This window comes from Apis laboriosa, unplaced genomic scaffold (genome assembly GCF_014066325.1).
Source record: "Apis laboriosa isolate Shangri-la unplaced genomic scaffold, ASM1406632v1 scaffold118_cov155, whole genome shotgun sequence".
Lineage (NCBI taxonomy): Eukaryota > Metazoa > Arthropoda > Insecta > Hymenoptera > Apidae > Apis > Apis laboriosa.
Window position 1 is genome coordinate 54,560 of NW_025221003.1, and position 22,187 is coordinate 76,746.

A 22,187-nucleotide genomic window follows, 5' to 3' on the forward strand; every position below is an offset into this window, starting at 1 on the left:
CACTCGAAGGAAATTGCGTTTACACGTGTTCAAGGTGGAGAGACGTAACTTCGCGGGAAATATCGTTCGACAAGATTACGGAAATTTTCTCGGTTCCTTCCAGCTGAAACTTTATGATTTTTGCTCGGAATTTCGTTCCGTCGAGGGAGAAATTGAAAAGAAAGTGAGAAAAATGGTAAATTTTTAATGATAAGAGTTGGAATTTGATAGATAATTTCTTCGTCGTTTTTATTTATGACTTTTAAGAGGATGGAATTATTGCGAAGAATTTTATACATTCAATTTTAATTTCTTTTTCGAGGTGAATAATATGTTAATAGTAATCTATTATTTATATCAATTATTTATATTTCTTATCCTTTGAATAGATGAAAATTAAAAATAGTGTAAGAAGAATTTTCTCACGAAAATAAATCGTTGTAATTAAAGAAAAGTTTCGAATAAAGGAATAAGAAAGCTAGAGGAAAGTTTCATCTTGTTGTTAAAAGTATCATTCCTCTTTCCACTTCTTCTGGGGAAAAGAGGGGAGAAACGGTGCAAGAACAACGAATTCGATCGCGAGAACGTATCCATGCCGTGAACAATTACGGACGTGAGCAAGATAACGGGTCAAAAACCAGTTCAAACTGTTTGTTGCCGAAAACCACGCCATACCTCTCAATGCCAGCCATAGCTCTCAAGCTCTCCACGATTACGATTCTCTGGCCAAAACGTTTTTGCCCAATTTATATCTTGTTTCCGTCGTTCGTCATCTCCGATCTGTTTCCAATTTTATCTTTGTTGTTGAGAATCTTGTACCTTCTCCAATGAAATATCGCGCAAAAATTTCCAAAGGCAACGATGGAGATTTTTATAAAAAAAAAAAAAAAGGAAATGTTCGAATGGATTCTTGGAGAAATTGAAAATCAATTTCAAGTTCCACGTGTATATCAATATTTTGAATAACTTATTGGAAAAAGATGTGTCAGATCAAGCACGCAATTTTATGTAAATAATTTTTCGATAGAAAAATGAAGATGCGTAGAGAAGTACGAAATTAATCGGTTAAAATAATTCAAGATTGCAATTGCAAAGTGTTTCATGTTCCAAAAATTTCCACCAATCTAACTCAAATTCCTATTGTCAAGAGATATCTTCCTTAATTATCAATTTCTCGTCTCATAATTACGAACGCATCGTCCCTCGATCACCATCCTCCCTCAAAATCAAGAAAGAGATACACAATCCAGATAACAAAGCGCGTGCATCCCTAACCGAGAAAAAGGAATATTCCAATGCACGATGATCTCGATGCGGTATCGATTTCGAAAATATCGAAGGCAAAACGTGGAACGCAATCTTGGTCGAACGAGATTCAACCACGAGGTTCCTCCCATAAAAAGGTAAATTCGGTTGAAGCGGATAGAGAGAGGAGAAGAGAAGGAAGGGGAGGACGACGCGAAGATTCGATTCGTACAATCGGCGGAGGGGAGCACGCAGGTGATCATCGATGATCGACTCCGTATAATTCTCACGCGTTTGTTAACGATTCCTGCGAGTCGTGCGGGAGTCTCGCAGGAATGAAACGGACGAAGGTGGATCGATGCACGTGAGACGAATGGCCAAGGATTTGTGTCGTCGGATGAAAACGTTTTCAACTTTACTTTCTACCTACTCCTCTTCTCGCTCGTGTCGTCTCTTCGAGCCTCCCTTTGTTCATTTCCTCGCATTCGTTTCTTCCTCCTTTATCTCCTCATCTCTCTTCATCTACGTTCATTTGGCTCGTTCTCTCGTGACTCGCTTTTCTTCTTCTTCCTCTTCCTCTCTCTTTCTCTCCCGCTACTTGCAATCCTACCGGCTTTACAAAAAGAACTCTCTGCGAAGTTTTTCTTCGTTTCTCTCTCTCTCTCTTCTTCTTTTCTCTTCTCCTCGTCGTCCCCTTCCTTTTTTTGTTTCGTATTCTTTTCCCCTCCACTCTTCTCTGTTTACTTCTTTTCATTCTCATAACGAACGGCATTAAGGATGATTCTGAAATATTTGCTCGAACGATTTGCAGCGGCGTTCGAACACGATCGTGAAACGTTTCCGCGCTGATTAAGGGAACTGCTCCTCCTCTCTGCAGCTGCCCGAGTTAACGAGTTTCGCAAATACGTCCGTGTTTTCCGGAATGAGCTTCTTTTTGCTCGTTCTTCTCTTTTTTTCTTCTTCTTTTTTTCCTCCCCTTCTCTCTTTTTTTTTTCACGAACGCGTATAATTAAAATCCTTCCGTGTTTCGCTAAATCCCGGCGTTCTCTTGCGTTTTTCCCGGAAAGTCGTTCCGATCCGATAACTTCGAGGAACAATCGTTTCGAGGGGGCGTTAAGTGGTGCTGTATTTTTTTTCTTCTTTTTTCTTTTTTTAATCCCCTTTGCAAGAACTTGTATCGCATTCCTCGTTGTTTATATAATTTTTTTTTTTTTGCAATTTTGGCTTATCGATTATCGAGGAAATAAAAATGTTTCCCGTTTATTATTGGTCTTTTTTAAAATAAATGCCGATTGGTCTTTTTTTTCGATATGTGCTTTTATTTTCATTTGCTTGAATTTGCTTTATAAGATAAATATTATATCTGTAACGTTATAATGGAAATGGAAAGGAAAAGAAGGTAGAGAAAAAGAATGGAATATTTCTTTCGATATCCGTTAGTGGTCTCATTACTAAAGTTTTTTTTTTTTTTCAGGATACCTTTCTTTGTCATTTTTTTTTTTATATCGACGAGAAGAAAAGTGTCTCGTTTCCAAGTAACAAGAAGCCATTCAAGTATTAAAGTATACACTTGTGGAGGGTCATCAACGTGAAAGAAATTTGATACAACCGAAATAAAAGATGCTTATAATTAATAAGAATTTAAGACGAAAACAGTAAATAATAATTCAGAAATTTCTAACGATAAATGTAAAAAAATCGTGGCGGGTTATCATTTTTTTTTTTTTTCACTCTACTCGTTTCTAAAGGAAGACTACACTCTTTGCAACAAATGAAGATAATTTTTTACGCCCGCTTATTTCTACGAGAAAATATATTCCATAATTTTCCAGTGAGCGTAGGGAGATCGTCAAGACCACACATATCATCTTCTACCTTTCCCTTATTTATTTTCATTTCTACAAGAAAATATAAAAATATATTCCACGGCTTTGCAGCAAATGTCAGGATCATTTTCTACCCCCACTTATTTCATTTATATTCTACATTAAATAAAACAAGATATTCTACGTATCATTTTCCTCACCCCTCCTTTATGTTCGTTTACCTTCTTCTATATTCTACGTTAAATATAATAAAATCCTCACAAATTCTACATATCACTTTCCCACGCCTACTTATTTCATTTCTAAAAGAAAAAGAAATATATATATATATACACATATATACTCCACGATAATAAATGCACGAAGATCCTCACAGACGTATAATTTTCTACCCTTGCTCATTTCGTTTCCCCCAAGAAAATATTCTCTCACGCACACACCCTCTTTCCAATAATCTCTACATCCACCACCACTCGATCTCCCGAAAAAACAAAGCAACCCACGTAAAATTCTGGTGGCAACGGAGCCCACCAATCAACTCCACGCATATGCTCCCCTTCCAGAAGTATTCTCCATAAAGGGGAGGAAGGGTAGATATTTCGAAAGACAGAAGGAAACAGCCCCCAGGGGTGGCGACAGACACCACCGTTTAACCCCACGCTCTTTTTCAACCGTGAACGGAAATGTCGCTTCCCGAAACGAAACTCGATACGCGTGTTTCGAGAAGAACGCACGTGCCACGCGCCAAACTGCCTCGCGGGAACCATTTCATTGTTTAACTTTTCTCGTTCGATCAGGCCATGCTTGGATTACGTTTGCGTTCTATTCCAATGTTTTTTTCATTGGTGTGTAAGTGAATTAATACACGATGAAGAATCGAGTCGATATTTCAATCTGTTGGATAAAAGGAAAAAAGAAAAGAGATCAGCTTGAACTGAATTTTAAACCTTTCTATTTTCAGAATGCAGAGTTCGTTGTTTTCGAAAGACTATTTTATATCGTGCAGCAAATAGAAAAGTAAGGATACTTTTTTTTTTTTTTGCAAATTTGAAAGATTGGCTGCAAGGAAGATCAAAGTCCTCTCTTTATAAGGATTTCTTAAAATCTGGTATTTTTATCGCCAAGTTATTGAACTTATCATCGAGTAATTGGATTAATGATTTAGAAATCGATGAGTAAAGAAGAATTGGAATTGAAATGATGGACATTCAGGACGATGATATAATGTATTTGTAACAATTACATCGATTACGTTCATTTCGAAGTTAGTATTAAATTTTACTTTTACTCGGATTAATACTTATTTTTTGTAGAAAATTGATTATACGCAATTTTCTTTTATTTCTTTACAGTATATATATATATATTCATACGCAATTCCTTTTGCCCGCAATAAAATTTATGGCAATTAATTAAAAATGAAGGATTATAACGTTTGTATATTGTCGGTGTTTCAACAATTTCGCAGTGTTGTTATTTTCTGGTTAATGTAAAAGACAAGTAACGCTGGAAGAAAAGAGAATTGCAGGCAGCGGTGAAATGAGAGTATTAAGGGAGGCTTTGAATCTACGAGACGGAACAAGGAATAATGGAATATTCAGAATGTGAGATCTAAGACACCGTTAGATGGATAAAAGGAAGAGGATGTTGGAATACCGAAATGGTTGGAAAGATCTTAATAGAGTTTAATACAGACTGATCTAAATTCTCAAATTATCTACAAGCTTGCTTTCACAATAAAGGATAAAAATATGTTTCTCATTATTTATGCAAAAGACGATTCAACGTGTATAAAATGAATCGAAGATATAAAACTTTTTTAACTTTATTGTCGACTTCGAAACGATCTTTGCAAAATCATATTTTTATAATTAAAAAATTACTATCATGCATACGTCAATAACCTTCGAAACTACAAATAAAATCAACTTCAAATTACACTTGAACAAAGAATTAACGATACGAGGATAAGTAAAGAAAACCGTGTAAAAGAAAACAGATATATTTCACACCTATAATCCAATAATGTTGAAATCTTTCGTGACCGCACATAACCGAAGGCGCGGCTAAAATCCAGGACAATTAGTTGATGCGCGGGGCGTGGCCCGCGAAAAGGGGTGAAAGTATTAACCGTAACACGAGGGAAAGGTGAAACGAAGTCGATGTCTCGTGTCTGCACCGTGTCCAGACACCTAGATTACCACCAACTGATTGGCCTAACGTGTCCAACGCTCGCTAATCTTTCCTTCAACGCCGACACGCCACCATAATGGGGTGCGGCACCCCTATTTGCGCCCGTCTCGACGGTAACTCGACTTCCTTCCATCCATTTCGACGTTCTTTAAACGATCCGATTATTGACTGGTGGTCAGGACGAATTGATTTCCGTCTGCGGGGTGAACGAACAGGGTGTGTGCGTGGATTGACTTGTTGGGGGTGAAGGAAGAATGGAGGTAACGTTTTAGGGAAGAGTTTGTTGTTTTATAGTTATCGTTGAGGATCGATAGAGTCGATTTTAAAATCTCATTTCTACGAATTGTTTTGCGAGAAAATATCATAAGGATAGAATAATATGAAATGCGAATATATCGTTCTTCAAACAATAATTACGGTTAAATGGATCGTTTCTACTTTATACGCGTATAAGCTTTAAACTTAATTTCACAATGGGGACAAAATTGCATCAGTTTGATATTCAAACAGTAATAATGGTAAGAATTATTAATGCTTGATAAAAATCGCGAAATAATATTTGTATCATTGGTAATGTAATTTGTATTCGCAATATAATATACATAATTAGATATTAGATATAGAAAAAGAAGTAAAAGTTGGAAAGAAAATTATGAAAGGGGACACAACAATTTAAAAATTCCAATTGTTGTATCAATAAATATATATTTTATTCTATTTCATAACAAAATATTTATCTTTTCAGATGCAAAGAAAATTACATTAAAATTACGGATTCAGGATGAGGGAAAATTCTTTTCTCCTGGCGTGATATCGAATTAAAAGTCTATTTACATTAGAAGAAAACGAGAAAGGTAAAGAAAAACGTTTCAAGAAAGTTTCGCGGGAATTTCACGGGAGAAGTGAGAAACGGACGTGTTCTTGCCACCCCAGAACACGGGGATGAATATTTAATGGAAAAGTTTATCTACTTAGACCGTTTGACGGTCTTTAATTAACCGTACGAAAGGCGGAATGTCTTTCGAAATAATCAAATTACAGGATGAATGATTAATAAATTTCGACCGCGATGGCTTCGATTGGTCTATGTTTAGATTTGAATCGCGTCAAATTTTCCATTGGGGGCCACTGAACTTTCAGACTTCAGAAATATTATATTTCCTCGATTCGACAAAAAATTCATTTTAATTCCGATTAAATTGTTATTAATAATTTAATATCAGTCGAAATCGAAACGAACAATCTTACTGAAAAGATGATTTTTCATTTAATTTATCAAAAATAAAATTAACGATAGAACGTGAGAATTAAATAAGGAATTATTAACGATTGTAATTTCGATCTTTTGCTACGAAATGAAACGAGGAGGAACTCTGCTCTGAAATATATATATATTTCTCTTCTAGAGAAATCTACTTGTTCGTGCATGAAGTTGCTCTGCCTTTCCATTAAAACTCGAACGAGCGAATCGCCCCAAGGGCAGAATATTTTCAAAGCTTGTCCCGAATCTAAGCGTCCTTCGACGACCAGAATATCTTCACCGGTTCGACGGATACGTAAACTAACGATTCTTGTGTACACGAGGAACGTGTACGCCTTTTCACGACCGAAATTCGTGGCTTCAGCGTTAGAGAGAGATATGTAATGAGTTGCGAGAGACGCGCGAGAAATTCCATTTAGCGTTAAAAGCAGTTGGTAATAAGTTTGTTTTATCGGATTCTACCGGAAATGCGCAGCGTGCGAGAAAGACAAGAAGGATGGAAAGCCTTAAAGAAGGATTATTAGGTTTTAAGTTGAAAATTTAATTGTCGAATGATATGAAATATTTTAATATGTTTTTTTTTATCGTAGAATTTAGAGAGATATTTGATAAAAATTTAATTTAATCGAATTTAATTATTCATTTTATTATTCTTATTTTAGAATTAATAGAGAAGAAATGTATCTTAAATTTGTAATTTGATACAACGATAAATTACTTCGAAGCAAGTTGAAATAATTTTCGAGAATTTATTAGCGACGTATTTCAAATAAATTGATTTTTAAACAAATAATATACGTTGTATATTAATATATTTTACGATAAATAAATGAATAAGATAAGTATTTTGTATGCAAGCATCATTAAAAATAGAAAACAAATGCTTGTATATCCGTAACGAAATAGGCTCAAAGCAACAGCGAAGATACATACCTATATATCTTCGAACTGTTATAGTAATTTGATATTCGCTTTGTGCGTTCACTTTGTGCATTTCACTAGCACATCGAGGAAAATGAATTTTTGAACGAAAGCGAGGAAAGCTTAACACTCGTGATTAATTATTTTATTCCCATCGAACGTGACAAAAAAAAGAAATATTTATAGCACTTTGAGTATAAATAAAAAAACGAAAAAAAAAAGGCTGTAAATTCGATACACGTACAAATATCTTATAAAAAGTGCATCGTAGAGAAAAAAATTCTATTTCGAATGCTATATACGAAAAATATACCTGTCAAAAGAAAATCTATTTGTAAAAAATTCTGAAACTGACTAAAACATGCGTACAACAAAATAGTCGCAAAAAAAAGAAAGAAAGAAAGAAAGAAAGAAAGAGGAATACAAGAGTCAGATATTCATCGAAAAATATTTTAAAATAAAATTTAACATTCGAAACGCGCAAAATCGAGCGAGATATAGCAAAAAATGGACTTCAAAATTTCCCTCCATGTTTATCAGTTCGAATAACAATCTTTCATCGAACAAACATTTCGATATTTCCCTCCGTACTTCTCTACTTTTCCTCTATTTTCCAAAGTCTATCCTTTGCATATTGAAGAACGCGGCTTAAAGAACTACCTATCCTCGTAGAAGCGTACGTGGCTCACAGATGAAAAGACAAATAAGAAATATTTCCTTTGATGTTCGGCGTGGAACGGTGGAAAACTCTGGAAATGACGAAATATTTTCGCATAAAATGCAGAATTGAATTTTGACGAACAACCACCCTATAACCACGCCTTCTCCCCTTATCTTCCATCACCCTTTTATCTTCTTACGCGAATTCAATAAAATTATCGTTCGAAATTACATTGGCGGTGCTTTGTATGCGGAATGAGACACGAAAGAACACCTGCAATCCGAGCAAATGAAACGAAAGCAATTTTCCCTTTTGAACGCTGATATCCTTGTGTAAAAGAGATCCTCGTTTAATTACTCCGCGTAATTGGATAATTTATTTTAATTCGCATTTCTGGGTATTAATGATATTATTAATTATTAATTAATAGTTAATTTTTACAAAAATCGAGAGAGAATTACGTGATTTTTTTTTTATTGATGTACGAGAATAAAGATAATGAAAATTAAAGCGTTGAAAATCGCCTTGAATGTACAAATCTTGAAGAATAATTCTCTATATTTTTTTCTTATAAAATAAGTGATGTTATCATGATGCATTCACTATTTGAATGATCTTCTTTGTGACAATATAAATTACAATTCTACTAGCTTGAGCTAAAGAAAAAAAAGAGAAACTAAATATTTTTAGTTTCTCCAGAATTAATTATATAATAGAATTAGAACTACAAATAAAAATGAAAGAAAAAAAAGAAACGATTTTTTAAAGACTTTACGTCATGGTAAGATGTTAAAATTTTTCTCGAGATAAGAAATATCGAAGAATATGAATTTTATATCTGTTCTACTAAAAGTTCTACTAAAATTTTCAAAGCTAAGAAGGTTGAACGGTCATAAACCGTTAAACGATCGGTGAAGATTCCGAGACACGAGAAAACAACCATAAAGTAAGCATGCAACCAACGTTTCTAATATCCCATAAAACTACATCTATTCTAGATAACACGATAAGATTCCATCTATTTAATCCAATAAATAATTTTTTATCTACTTTACATGACTATATATACCTACTTATTTTTATAAGATTACACACAAGTTCAATAATTAAATATATACATTAAAAATTTACATTTTCTTTCCTTTTTTTATCAGCATATATCTTTTTTATCCTTTATTCTGATTGATTGATAGATGATTCTACCAAATATCCAGACTTCTTTAAATCAGCTAATACGATATTTACTGATTTATATACAAGTTTTTTAAGTAAATTCAGGTTATGGAAATAAAGGATAATAAGATTCTATATCAATTATTAATACGTATCCGCGAAAACGAATTAACAATTAATGAAATTTTTACAGTTCGTTCAAGCCTTTAAATTCGAGTGAATAGTCCTACAAGTTTTTGTCGGGGAAATATATAACTTGGATCCTTCATCCTCGAATTATGAGAATACAATTCAACGCGTCGAATATAATTTCCATTTCGAATTAAAAGTATCCCGTGCCAAGTACAAAAATTCACCCCGATAATCGGACAATTTCTAAACGGAATAGGGGGAAGCAAGCACCGTTGGAGAAGCACGGGTCGGATCGAGGAGGGTGGAAGGCAGTGCGCGATTATTTACCAAAATCGACGTCGATGGAGAGGTCGGTAAATAGCCACGGTTGCGTGGAAGAGACGGCAAAAAAGGTCGATTTAATCTGATTTCGTTTACCTTTCGATGAGAGACAGGTCGAAGAGAGAAAGAGAGAGAGAGAGAGAGAGAGAGGGAGGAAAAAAGGCGCTATTAGTTTTCCGTGTTCGTGACCGTAAGTTTCCAATCGTGGAATTGTTCGTACCAGTTTCGGCAATAAACCACGTCCAATGGAATTTCTGATAAACGATGTTTAAACGGGGATTAAAAGGGAAGGAAGATGGGGGAGGAGAAGGAGAAACGTTGGAAAGAGCATGATGGAAGGATCGATGGAACGTGGTATGGCGTTGAAATGAAGAATCGAGTATTGAAGAACACCTCTTACTTGCTTTCTAAAAGGGTTATATTGAAAACGCGTGTGATCTATCCGAAAAACATGCAAATATCTCGAAAAATGTACAATTGTGCTCTGTTAATATTTTTCGTCCGTCATAAATCATTAACGATCCTTTTCGAGAGAGAAAAAAATACGAAGCTAAAACAGAAACTATAATTAGAAAAACGATAAAAATTGCAATCCTCTTATGGCACCGGGGACAAAAAAGTTGGCCGAGTGTTTTTCAAAAATGCATACAATCATCGATTAAACTCGACGCTCTCCTGGCAATTGTTACTTTAAGTTTCAAATTAATTCCATGGAAAACTGTGTGTGCACTCTGAAACGACTTGTATCGCGTAATTAACATTGGAAAAAGTGTATAGAAATACACGCAGTTCGTTTATACATTTTTTTTTTTTTTTCAAACTTTTCGCAAACTCTCGAAAACGAAAATGCTTATTATTATTATTATTTTAATATTTCATTTTTAGAAGGAGGAATTGTATTGTTTATTAAAACGTTACCGAGAAACTCAGAGTTAATTTTGAATTAAATATAATTCATTAGAATGAGATGTTTCTCGTTCCTTAATTTATTAATCATTTGTCCTGTTTCTGTTTCATGAAACAAGAAATATGTAATATTGGGAAGAGAGATAATTAGAAAAATATTACGAGCAATTATAATTACCCGACCTAAGATGTAAAAGTCTCGTTATTAAGAAAAATATGTATATTTCATACTTTATAGATATAAATTATTTTGTTATATTTGCTACGTTATAATTATATAAGATAAGGAAAATTAAATAATATATTTTACTTGGATCGAATTCCCAAAAGCACGTCTAGCATGATAAACATCAAGCAGTTTGAACGTCCATTTCAGGATGAATTTCAGCTCGAATGTCACGCTCGAAATGTCAATCAAGAGCAGAGCCATGCATCAACCGCATTCAACGTCAATGATGTTGCTAATTGGTTAATGCGTTCCCTCATCCATGATCGAAAAATATTCGCGAGAAAAATTTATTTGAGAATTTAGCGAGAAAAGATTTGCATTAAATCCACATATATGTTTAAAAAAAAAAAAAAAAAAAGAAAGAAAGAAAGAAATCTGTTCTTATCAGGCAACAAAAAGTTATCTGGCCGTCATTCCTTTTTTCGCATCCTTTTCTTTTTTCAATTTAGTTTTTTTCAAATAAACGAACACTGCCAAGTCGTGCAGAAAAGAGAGAGAGAAAAAGAGAAGAGTTTGTTTCACGAGTTAAACAAATTTAGAAATCTAACGAACCGTGTATTTTTCACACTCTTCTCCCTTTCACGTTTAATTAAATACCACTATATGGAAAACGAAATTATCGGACATATATATATTCTTTAGACCTTCTTTGACGAGTTCTCGAAACCGATCGAGATTGCAAAATTAATTAACGATCGAGATATACAAGATATATTTTGATGAAAAATCATGGAAATATCTATGGATTAACAATCCAAATAAAAGCTTATGCATAAAAATAAAAAGTCACACAATATCCTCAAACCCTTTCTCATTTACTATATTCATTGCAATTCTTTCAAAGCTTTCTCCAAGAGAGAAAAAGAGAAGAGTTTTCTCCAAAGTTAAATTAAGGATGAATATTCGTATCTATGTCCTCTATCTCGAGAGGAGGCACGCGCAGATAAGCCAATCGAACGATTCGATGGATCTTTTGTGAAGCGAAATCGGTCCATAAATGGCGAACAATGTGATCGAAGTAATGGTAGGATTATGCGACGCGATGCGTTTCCGGGGAGTGCGTGACCATCGTGGCCACCCTTTGCCGTTCAAATTGCTCATTTACCTACGAAAATGAACCCCTATGATATTTCACAGAGGGCCGTTTAGGTAGATCGGTCGCTCTGTGTGACTGTGACCATGTAAATTCGAAGCGGAGAGAATTGGGGAGGGAGATGGATGATTATGGTTTTCATCCGAGTGCCGCTATTGTTTGCGACGTTTCCAGTGAATCAGAGGGTGTGGAAAAATTGATTCGAAATTGGGATGAAACGTTTGGGGAGAGAAAAGTGATAGGAACGAGTGGTGCAAACCCCGTTTCGTATTTTCAGAAAATTGTAGGTACAGTTGAACTTTGATATTTTCGAAATAAATGATAGTGGAGTTTGAGAGAAATGGATAGGCGTTCTATAGATATGATGCGAGTATCGTATGATGAGATTATAATTACTTATTAAATATATATCAACGTTGCACTATATTGAATTGTATACATGGATGGTCATTAACTACCATGTAAAAAATTGATTAATTTCTTTTGTGCGAAAAACAAGATGATAGTTTAATATAATATCATTCGTATGATAATGAATTATAATCTATTGTATGAAAGTATAATTCAATTTTGATGCAAGCTATTCAAAATTATGACGTTTTAATTTAATAATATTATATTATATTCATTGATGATGCAATGTCGATATATCGAGATGATAATGATAATTAATAATTGTTGTTTCTTCGTTTAATCAAAGTTTCATTGGTTGTCAGTTTTTTCAAGGGAAGATTGATGCTCGATAAAATAGTTACATCGAGAAAATTTTTTTTATCTCACGGATCGAAGGATAAAATGAAACGAAAATAGAATTAAACTTTCTTTCTAAAATGATTAGGTATGATGAAAGTAACCTCAACCCTCGACATTTTAATGTTTCGATGTTCGTTAAATTGTTGTTATTAATTTTTTAAGCTCATCCTCTTGGAAATGAGCGATGCTTGTTTGAAATTATTTTTTAAATAACGTTTGGTAGAGATATATATATAAGGAAAAATTTATCCTCGATATTTTAATATTTATTAAAATGTCATTGTTTGTTTTTTAAATTTATTTTATATGGAAACGAATAACGCTTGTTCGAAATTATTTTTCAAATAATGTTTCGTGGAGGGAGGATATTTGAAAAAGTAATCAAATTACTATGCTTTTGACTTTTAAATGAAATTTTGTAAAAGTAATTTTGATAAAAAAAATGGATATTTAAAAATACAAATAGTTTTCTTTTCATTTTTCATTTGATTTCAATATTCCTCGAAATTTCTCTGATAAAACAATATTTTAAAAACAATGTAATTCGATCTTTTTAATTGCAATTTCGACATCGAACGATACACTCATAAGTATTTATACAAGGTATTTATTATTTTTATAAACTGGAGAATATTTATAAAATTCCATTTTAGCTCTTTAAAGTCTCCAATTTTTAAAAATTTTAAGCATCAGCTAAGCCTTTTGGATGACGATTAAAACAAAAAAAAAATATAGATTTAACAAGTGTTATAGATTTACACGTGTATATATTATTTTAAATATACGTTTAAATCTCATAAATTTTGTATGTAATTTGAGTTAGATAAAACCTCAACGAAATTTATTCACTTCATTTATTCACGTATTAAAACACATTTATTTTGACGAGAAGAAAGAATCAATGTGTTAATTCGAGAGAAAGAGAAAAATCGTTCTCGCCCGATATTTGCATATTCCATAGTCCCATCTATTTTTTTAAACGATGTAAATACTCGTATTCTATCATAATTCATATTTCCACGGTCGAAAATATGGAAAATCACGCGATTAAAAATCGTTACGCGCTCGTAACAGTAAATTGATATTTGCATGAAATCACCGTGACAAATGATATTAAAATTTCGAAGATGGGAAAGCGTTTAAAAGAGACGCGGTTTAAAAAAAAAATCACGAATGGAATTTTAATCATCCATCTCATCGAGAATCGAAAGAGAAACGGTACTGTATAGAATATTTCGAGAGATCTGAAATTGAACAAAATTGGACAATGTTCAGAATTTTAATTATCCAAGAGAAAAATTAACAATGTCAATCTTCTAATCAATTTAAAGAGATTGATCTGACTGTATCGAGATTTTCTCCAACGATTAAGATTGTTCGAGAATGAACGAAACGACACAGGAAAATAGAAAGAAGAGAAAATTCGTGAATTTGAACGAGTAATTATTATTAATTATAATAGTAATTAAAATAACTTTCAAAGTATTCAATTTTCCTTTGATGATTAATCATTATATTCTCTACATTTTTAATTAACAATTTCACGAGCATATGACAATTTATCACGTTTAACAAAGTATTATAATTACAGAAGACAAAGTAGTATAGTCGTGGGCATCGAGTGACGCAATATTTCATCTTTACTTTATGGAAATTCTTGATGAAACACGTTGATCGCGTGCTTTTCGTTTTGGAGAACGTTGCCATTTATTCCATGCCTTTTTGCCGTTCTATATATTACCACGGTACTCATAAACGGGCATAAATTCGGAGATTCGTGGATGCATAGGCGAGGCAAAGAAGCAAATACTGGTCTAAGATGAAATATGAAACGTGTCTTATCTTCGTTGAACAAAAGAATTTGCTGTAAACGCGGGGAAAAAAATTAAATTTCCACGTATTCGAGGAAATAAAATTGAACGAAACGAAGCGGCGTAAATTTGACCGAAATAACGAGAATCTTGATGAAATATATTTTGTTGAAATATGATCAATCGATGAATTCTACAGGATATTTTGTTAAATTGAAAAATTAGTTTTCAATTTAGAGAAAATTGAAATTAAAAATTATACGATTGTACATGTCCAAAAAAAAAAAAAAGGATTCAAGCGATAAAATTTCGTTCTACATTTTTTTGCTTATTTTCACATATAACTATCTATAATTCATTTTTCATTCCTCTAATCGAGAAATAATCAATATTTTTTTCTTGATTTATTCCAAAACGAAGTTTCAAACGAGGAAATTTTATTCTATTCCGTTCTATTTTCGACTTGTTTTTTGACGTAGAATCACTCTCTGTTCTTCTATCTTTTTTATTACCAGTTACAGAATATCCTGTGTAATAAAATTTAAGAATAAAAATACCAGAAAGCGGAATATAATACCTTGCAATTTAATTCGAAAGAAATAATTTTGAAAAAATTGTAAAAATTTATTTATAAACTCATTGTCGATTCATTGACTCATTAATGTAAGTTCCCGACCATCGTTTCTCAAAGGAATTAAAGATCAACGAAGCAAGCTAGTTTGATGAAAAGAGCTTTAACTTACCAGCTTCTATTAAATTGAATTAGCATTTAAGCCGCAATAATTACTCGCTGGAAAATAATTAAAGCGCGCTTCTGACATGTATCAGGTCGTGTAATAAATCATCTTAATCTGAACAAACACGATGTTATGAAATTTTATTATTCCATTACTGTTCATTGAAACTTATTGTTAATCGAAATTACTTTTTATTAAACGTCTTTCCAAAAAGCTTCTTTAAAAAAAGCAAAGAAACATTTTTATAAAATTAAATTAAATCGATAAAAATCTAATCCAAATCTACAATGAACAAAAATAAAATTTAAATTCTATCCAATGTAATTATCAACTTCTTATCTTATAATGAACGAAATAAGATATTGATTCCAGCGAGTCTCGATTAAATTGCAAGGAATTAATTAGAACCTCAAAGAACCGAAGAGCTTGTAGTACATTTTCATTGCAAATCAATTTCACTTCAAATTACAGGGATATCATCAATGGTGAAAACAAATTTATAAGGGTGGAGATAAAAGGAGATGAACAACAAGGAAAGGAAAAAAAAAGGTAGAAAAGATCAAACCTGACCAATCTTTTTCTACGATCTTGAAAAACTTGGAAAATTACGTTTCTTTTTTTTTTTTTTCTTTCTTTTTTAAATAAATTGACAAAGAGAAAATTCTCATCACACGCCACGGTTTACGGAACAAGCGTGTGCACGAAGATCACCGTTTTCTTGAAGAAAAACTCGATAAATTCGGGCAAAGGAATAACAACACAAAAAGTATTGTACAACACAAGAAAACCGTGTATTCCTCCCGTGTATAATTTTTGTATGCGCATATTTCTCCGCCTTTTTTGAAAGCGGATAGAATGCGAGAGAATTTGTATTCCGCGAAGAAAATCGCACCGGTGCGACGGTTTTCGTATTCGTGAGATTTATGAAACGGTTCACGATGCTTTTTATTATAATTGAAGATGCAAATTGCATGACGGTGTCCTCCAAGAAGGAAAAATCTCGATTTTCTTAGTTGGCGTGCTGCAAATAAATTATAATTATAACGGTAAGCTAAGTTATACAAGGAGTTATACAAGCTAGAGGCGTGTCTCGAAGATGAACATTGAAATATTCGTATAAATAAATAATTTTTTCAAATATTCAAAATCGAAATATTAAAAATTAAATATAAAATAACGTTTTTATATTTAGTGATTGAAATTTACTTAATAAATAACCAATAATAATTCCAATAATGTTAATAAATATATATATATATATTATAAAATAAAATATTGCATAGAAATTCATAATGCAATTATTGTAACATTATATGCCACGCATAAGCATACGAAACAAACCAGTCTCGATTCCGCAAAATTCTGCATAATATTCAGAAAATGCACCATACACTTCACTCGTAAATCTACTGACATTCAAATTGCATTAAGCAAAATTTCCGAAATAGAGTTTCTGCGAAACACATTACTCGAATTCGCAAATTCGCAACACAGCCAATTAAAATTTTCTCGATGGTGAATGAACAATGAAACGAAGCTGCTTCCCTTCTGAAATGAATTCGAATCGCAAATTTTCTTATCAAAAAATATACGCGACCTCTTCGAAACGAATCCGTCATTTTTCTAATATTATAAAACGGAACGTAGATAATAATTTCATTAATTTCACGTTAATAATTTCACGAAAATGGAAGAAATTCGAGTGAATGAAAATGTGCAATGATGAAAATTTGTACAACGGATAGGTGGTTTTTAATGGCGGGGATCTCTTGCACCCTTCCATTGCTCGAAATAACGAGATCGTGGGGGATGGAAATCACGAGGAGATGACGAGGGGACACGCGAGCCAAGCGTGTTTCCGCACCATTCACCCGATTTCGCGTAAATTACGCCAATATGGGTTTTATTGGATTTTATCGTCCAACGTCTCGTCCAAGATCGATCGTGTTGAAATTAATGCTAAACATGGCTGAAAATTTACCTTCATTATCGTGTGCTCGATATTTCGAAGGAGAAATTTTTTTTTTTTAGAATTTCAATGAGGAATTATTAAAATTCTTTGTGAGAAGAAATCTTGGAAATTTCGCGATAAAAATTTACCTGTTATTGTGTAATTTAGGGATGATTTGTGAAAAGAAGAAATCTTGACTTTTTTCGTCACGTATAATCAAATTAAAGACATGGTTTCTAATTCTTTTCCATATTTTAATAGAAAATAGAATATATATATTTTTTTAAGAGAAAACGAAATAAATGAAAGTGAATAACGCACTTGAATGAATGAATGAATGAGCCTTCAAAAGATGAAATATAAATCTTCACAAGTCGCGCAACGTAATCAACTAATTCAAAGCCTTGATAGATTAAAAGAAACTCGTTTGGAATAAACCAAGAGGAATAAAAAGCACGCATAAGGAGGCAAAAAAATTATTTCTCAAAAGAGTATCGCGTGTAAATTCCAGAATAATCCCTCCGTATTAAAAATCCCTCTCCGTTCAAACATTTCATTCGTCATTCTCTCCATCGTTACGAGATTATAAAAATCGAAAAATATTTCGAAATATGAAATACAAATGTGAAATATAGAATACAAAAATAAACTAAAATGAAATAAAACATAAAGTAAAGATTAAAAGTAAAAGATTTCAGACTTCGTAGAAAAAGAAAAGCTATTACACATGAAAGAGGGAAGAAGAATTTGGTGGAAAAGTTGAAACCGTTGATCGAAAATACTTACTGGAAGATCACAGATGTTCGAATTCCAAATCTTTTCTTCTCCAAAGAAATTTCTCGCTCTTTTACAACACCAGAACTGGGACACGTTTTCGTTCCAAAAAGAGAATTCTGACGAGAATATTGGAAGCACGCAACCATGGTCAATTCCTGCGCAGAACTAGTTCTACGTAGCGCGTACATGCGATGAGATTTTCTTGTGACTCATGATTTGTTGACAACGAAGACAGAATCGAGGCACGAATAGAAACATCGAAAAAAGATTGAAACCAAAACATTAGCGAAGAGATATGTTTTTATCATTTATTTTCATTTTCTTTTTGCTAAACAAGATAGATATACGTACGTACAATTCCAAGAAGACGTTAAGAACACTCTAATTCCATTAACAACCTTACTGTATTGTACGTTATAGATTATGAATGTGTATGAATTAATTAAAAGCTGACAGCGCAATCTATCTTATTTTGTCACCCTTAAATAGTTGCAAGCTAAGGGATTCTAACTAAGAGGTTCCTCCTCTAACAAACACTATTCAAAATTTTGTGATACATCATGTCATATAAATCCATAAATCTAAAAATTATAGAACAAATAATTATCTACACATACTCCAAATAATATTTCTCCTTAAACTTAAACGTTATTCACTAGCTGTCTTCAATGAATAATTTCCTGAACTTCTTCTTTCTTAATTTTCCATCGCGACTCATTAAAACAATACGTTTACTTATTTAACCATTTGACCAAAATTTTTCATTCATTCACAAAATATACCACAAACGAATAAACGCAAAGCAAACTGCTCGAGAAACCATTCACTGATCAAAAACGTCACTTCAACCCCTGAAACTTGCTCAATTTTCCATCCCTCGTTAAACAATAATGTTCATGGTCCATCTAATCAAGATTTAATACCTTACCGATCCCAGAATATTAAACATAGGCCGTTTAGTCATAAACGAGGGGGAAACGAAAGCGTTTTAATTGCACGGCGCGCATCGATCGCCGTGTTTCGAGAGGGCAGGCGGAAACGACGAGGCGGAATATCGGCAGGGTAGAAATAATTCAGCTGCGCCGTTTGTCGCCGTGAACAGGGACGAATTAACTGCGACAACGGCTTACAAGTGGTGGAGGTATAAAGGATAAAAAAAAAAAAAAAAAAATCACGGGAAAAGCGGAGAGGAAAAGCGTGCGTTTCACTCATAAACAACGGAGAATAAATTAATCGCACGAACGATTTTTCCGTTATTAACCGAAAATACAGGTTTACACCCGTTACCATCGACTCGATTTAATGTTAATAATATACAAGAGGTTACGTTGTATCGAGGTTTAAACGACAGTTCATCGCAATCAAACGTGGTTAAATATTGACAAGGTTTGATGGGGTGATATCGCAACGATACCGTTTACGAAATAATCGCTTGGATGGGAGAGAGAATTTGTATCTATTTTATGCAACGTTCAATGCATTATATTGTAGCAGTTATTTACGATTAATTCGAAAATGGAATGGAACAAAATTCTACGCGTACGATATGTGATATAATTTTTGATAAGATTGGAGTTTTATTTCACGTATAATTCTAGCAATGTTATTTTTTTTTTTTCTTTTTTCTTAACTTGAAATGTTGATGAATCGATAGGAAATATAATTGAAGCAAAATAAAAATGTATTCTGTCAAAATAGTAATTTTAACTTCCGGTATAAGTAAATTTTAACCACTTGAACGACGCAACTTTTCTTTTAGAAGCAATCAACAATGTGTTCAATTTAACATAATGGAGCTATCCTTTCGAATAATTAACGTTGATATTTTAATGGCTCCATTATCTAGTATGTTACAGGCATATTTGACCCGTTAAATCATACGTATACTCCGAGACCCGGACCAATATAGCCAATAATGAAATAGATCATTTTATCTTGTCTAATATTTAATTCCATTTTAATTATTGTCATTATATAATATATTACATATATCATAAATATAATGAAATTTTTTTTATTAGATCTTATGTTTAACAGATAATAAATTTTAGAGAGAGTTATTTTCCATTCTAAAAGTGACTATTCTATAATAACCTCGATGCACTGCTTAACTAACAAAAATAGAGTTTCGAGAATTTTACTTCCAAATATATTCCTCAATCTTATATTTCCCTTTCGAACTTTTATTTTTATTACAATCAATTCACTACCAATCGATGCATGAATTATATATGAATTATATATAAATCATTCATTACTCGATCAAGTTAAACACATGACACATAAAATCCCAATTTCGACAAACCCCTTCACAATCTCCCAGATTTGTAAATGCACAAATAAAACCGACCATCTACTTCCAATTACCAAAGACATTCGCGATACTAGATAAACAATCTCTTGCTCGATCTCGACGACCATCCTAGCATACCATTTAATTAGCAAGGATCGATCCTTATCCTAGAATCGCCAACAGGCGTGACATTCGTTTCGCCGGATAACCAACGTCGATTTGTTGATCGCCTCTAAATCTTGGTGAATTTAAAATCCCTCCCTCCCTCTCCTCTCCACCTCTTTGCGCGATTCTTCTTACAAAACCGACCAACGCGGATATCGCGTGTCTCATGCAAATCCTGCGGCCACGTGTATTATGCAAATCGGATTTTGTTTGCGAACAAGGATCCGTGAATGATGTACGCGAAACGACACACGATTATTTGCGAAAACCGCGTTGTTGTTCAAGTATTTTACGTTCGAATATTTTTAACATGCTCGACGCTGTTAACACTTTAGACAACGAGACAGATATTATTATTAATTGGTTGGTTGGCGTTAATGAGGATAGAGAGGTTGGAGTGAAAATATAACGATTCAAATTTTTTGGATAAAATGTAGCTCCATATAGATGTGATTTTTTTTTTTGTGCAAAGGATATTTATGCACATCGACGAGGCTTATCAACGCGATTCGTTCGAGGAGATTTTAAGAGTGACATTAATTAGCCGTCTCCATTGAGCATTCTCTACTCTGTCAACGCTCGACGCTTGAATGAATTTTCTAATTAAGCGTTTTGGGGAAGATAAGATCGACAAAAAGACGTGGAAGACGAATTTTATATAAATGGAAATTCCGTTATCCCTTACTAAACGGCTTAAACGAAGCCGTAGAGATGTACTCTCGTTTTTATCCACCATTGAAAATTATTTTTACATACCTAATTGATGACGCTTTTACATTATTCTTCGTCTCGAATATTCTCTGTTACCACGTCGTTTATACATTATTCCTCTTTTGAAATATTCTCTGAAAAAAGAAATATATATATATTAATTATAATGTAATAAAGGTTGAAAAGGATATTCGATTAATCTCGAGTCAAAAATGGATCATTATCGTTTACGCAATATAACGTTTCGTTACGAACTAATTGAAGAAGGGACTTTGATCAAAAATTGAATGGAGCATCTGATAGAAAAACCTCGTTTCTTCTCTCTTCTCAATCTCTTCGTAATCGACGCGATTTATCAACGGCTTTTATATTCCGTCACAATTCATTACGTGATCGAAAATCGTATCGATACGAGAGATTCGATGCACATGAACGTATCGGATTCAATTTGATCAGCAGTCTTTTAAAAATTGCAATCGTATCGATTCTTTGTTTAAATAGAATTGATTAAATGTTCGAAGGATAAATTTTGTGTTTCTTGAACGATATAATTTGATTGCAAAATGACTGATAAAAAATTAAGAAAACAAATATATTTGAGAATAAAAATATTATTTTAAAAAATATATATATATTAAAAATTAAATATTTACTGTTATCATCCTATGCTAATTTTAATTTCCAAGCTTTCTTTCAAAGAAACCAACAGAGATTATTAATAAAGGTCAAGCAAAACAACATTTAAAAGTAAAATATCAAATAAAGAAACACATCGCCTCCCAAAATCATTCTCGACTCGAAACGACGAAATTTCGTGGAAATTTTTCATCTGGAGAACCACTCTACTCGATACCCTGAAAATTTACAACGGTATCAACCGCGCAGTCAAAGGGCAAAAAGGGAAACGGGCGCGATTAACCTCCATTCAAGCAAATATAATTCTTTGCCGCGTTTCGCGCCATTCGCAGGAATAATTCCACGAGTTGTGGGTGTGCTCGGACCCATTGTGCACCGCAATTAACGGCGCAACGGAGGGAAATGTTGAACAA

At 33.1% G+C, this 22,187-nt stretch overlaps 1 long non-coding RNA gene across 1 annotated transcript in view; it reads right to left on the reverse strand.

Moving 5' to 3' along the window:
- The window catches only part of LOC122716744, a 98,593-nt gene that overhangs the window by 22,194 nt on the left and 54,212 nt on the right, over positions 1 to 22,187 (reverse strand). Inside the window, exon 2 of the long non-coding RNA XR_006347086.1 lies at positions 21,184 to 21,272. This is a non-coding gene — a long non-coding RNA (uncharacterized LOC122716744). The remainder of the gene's footprint in view (positions 1 to 21,183; positions 21,273 to 22,187) is intronic.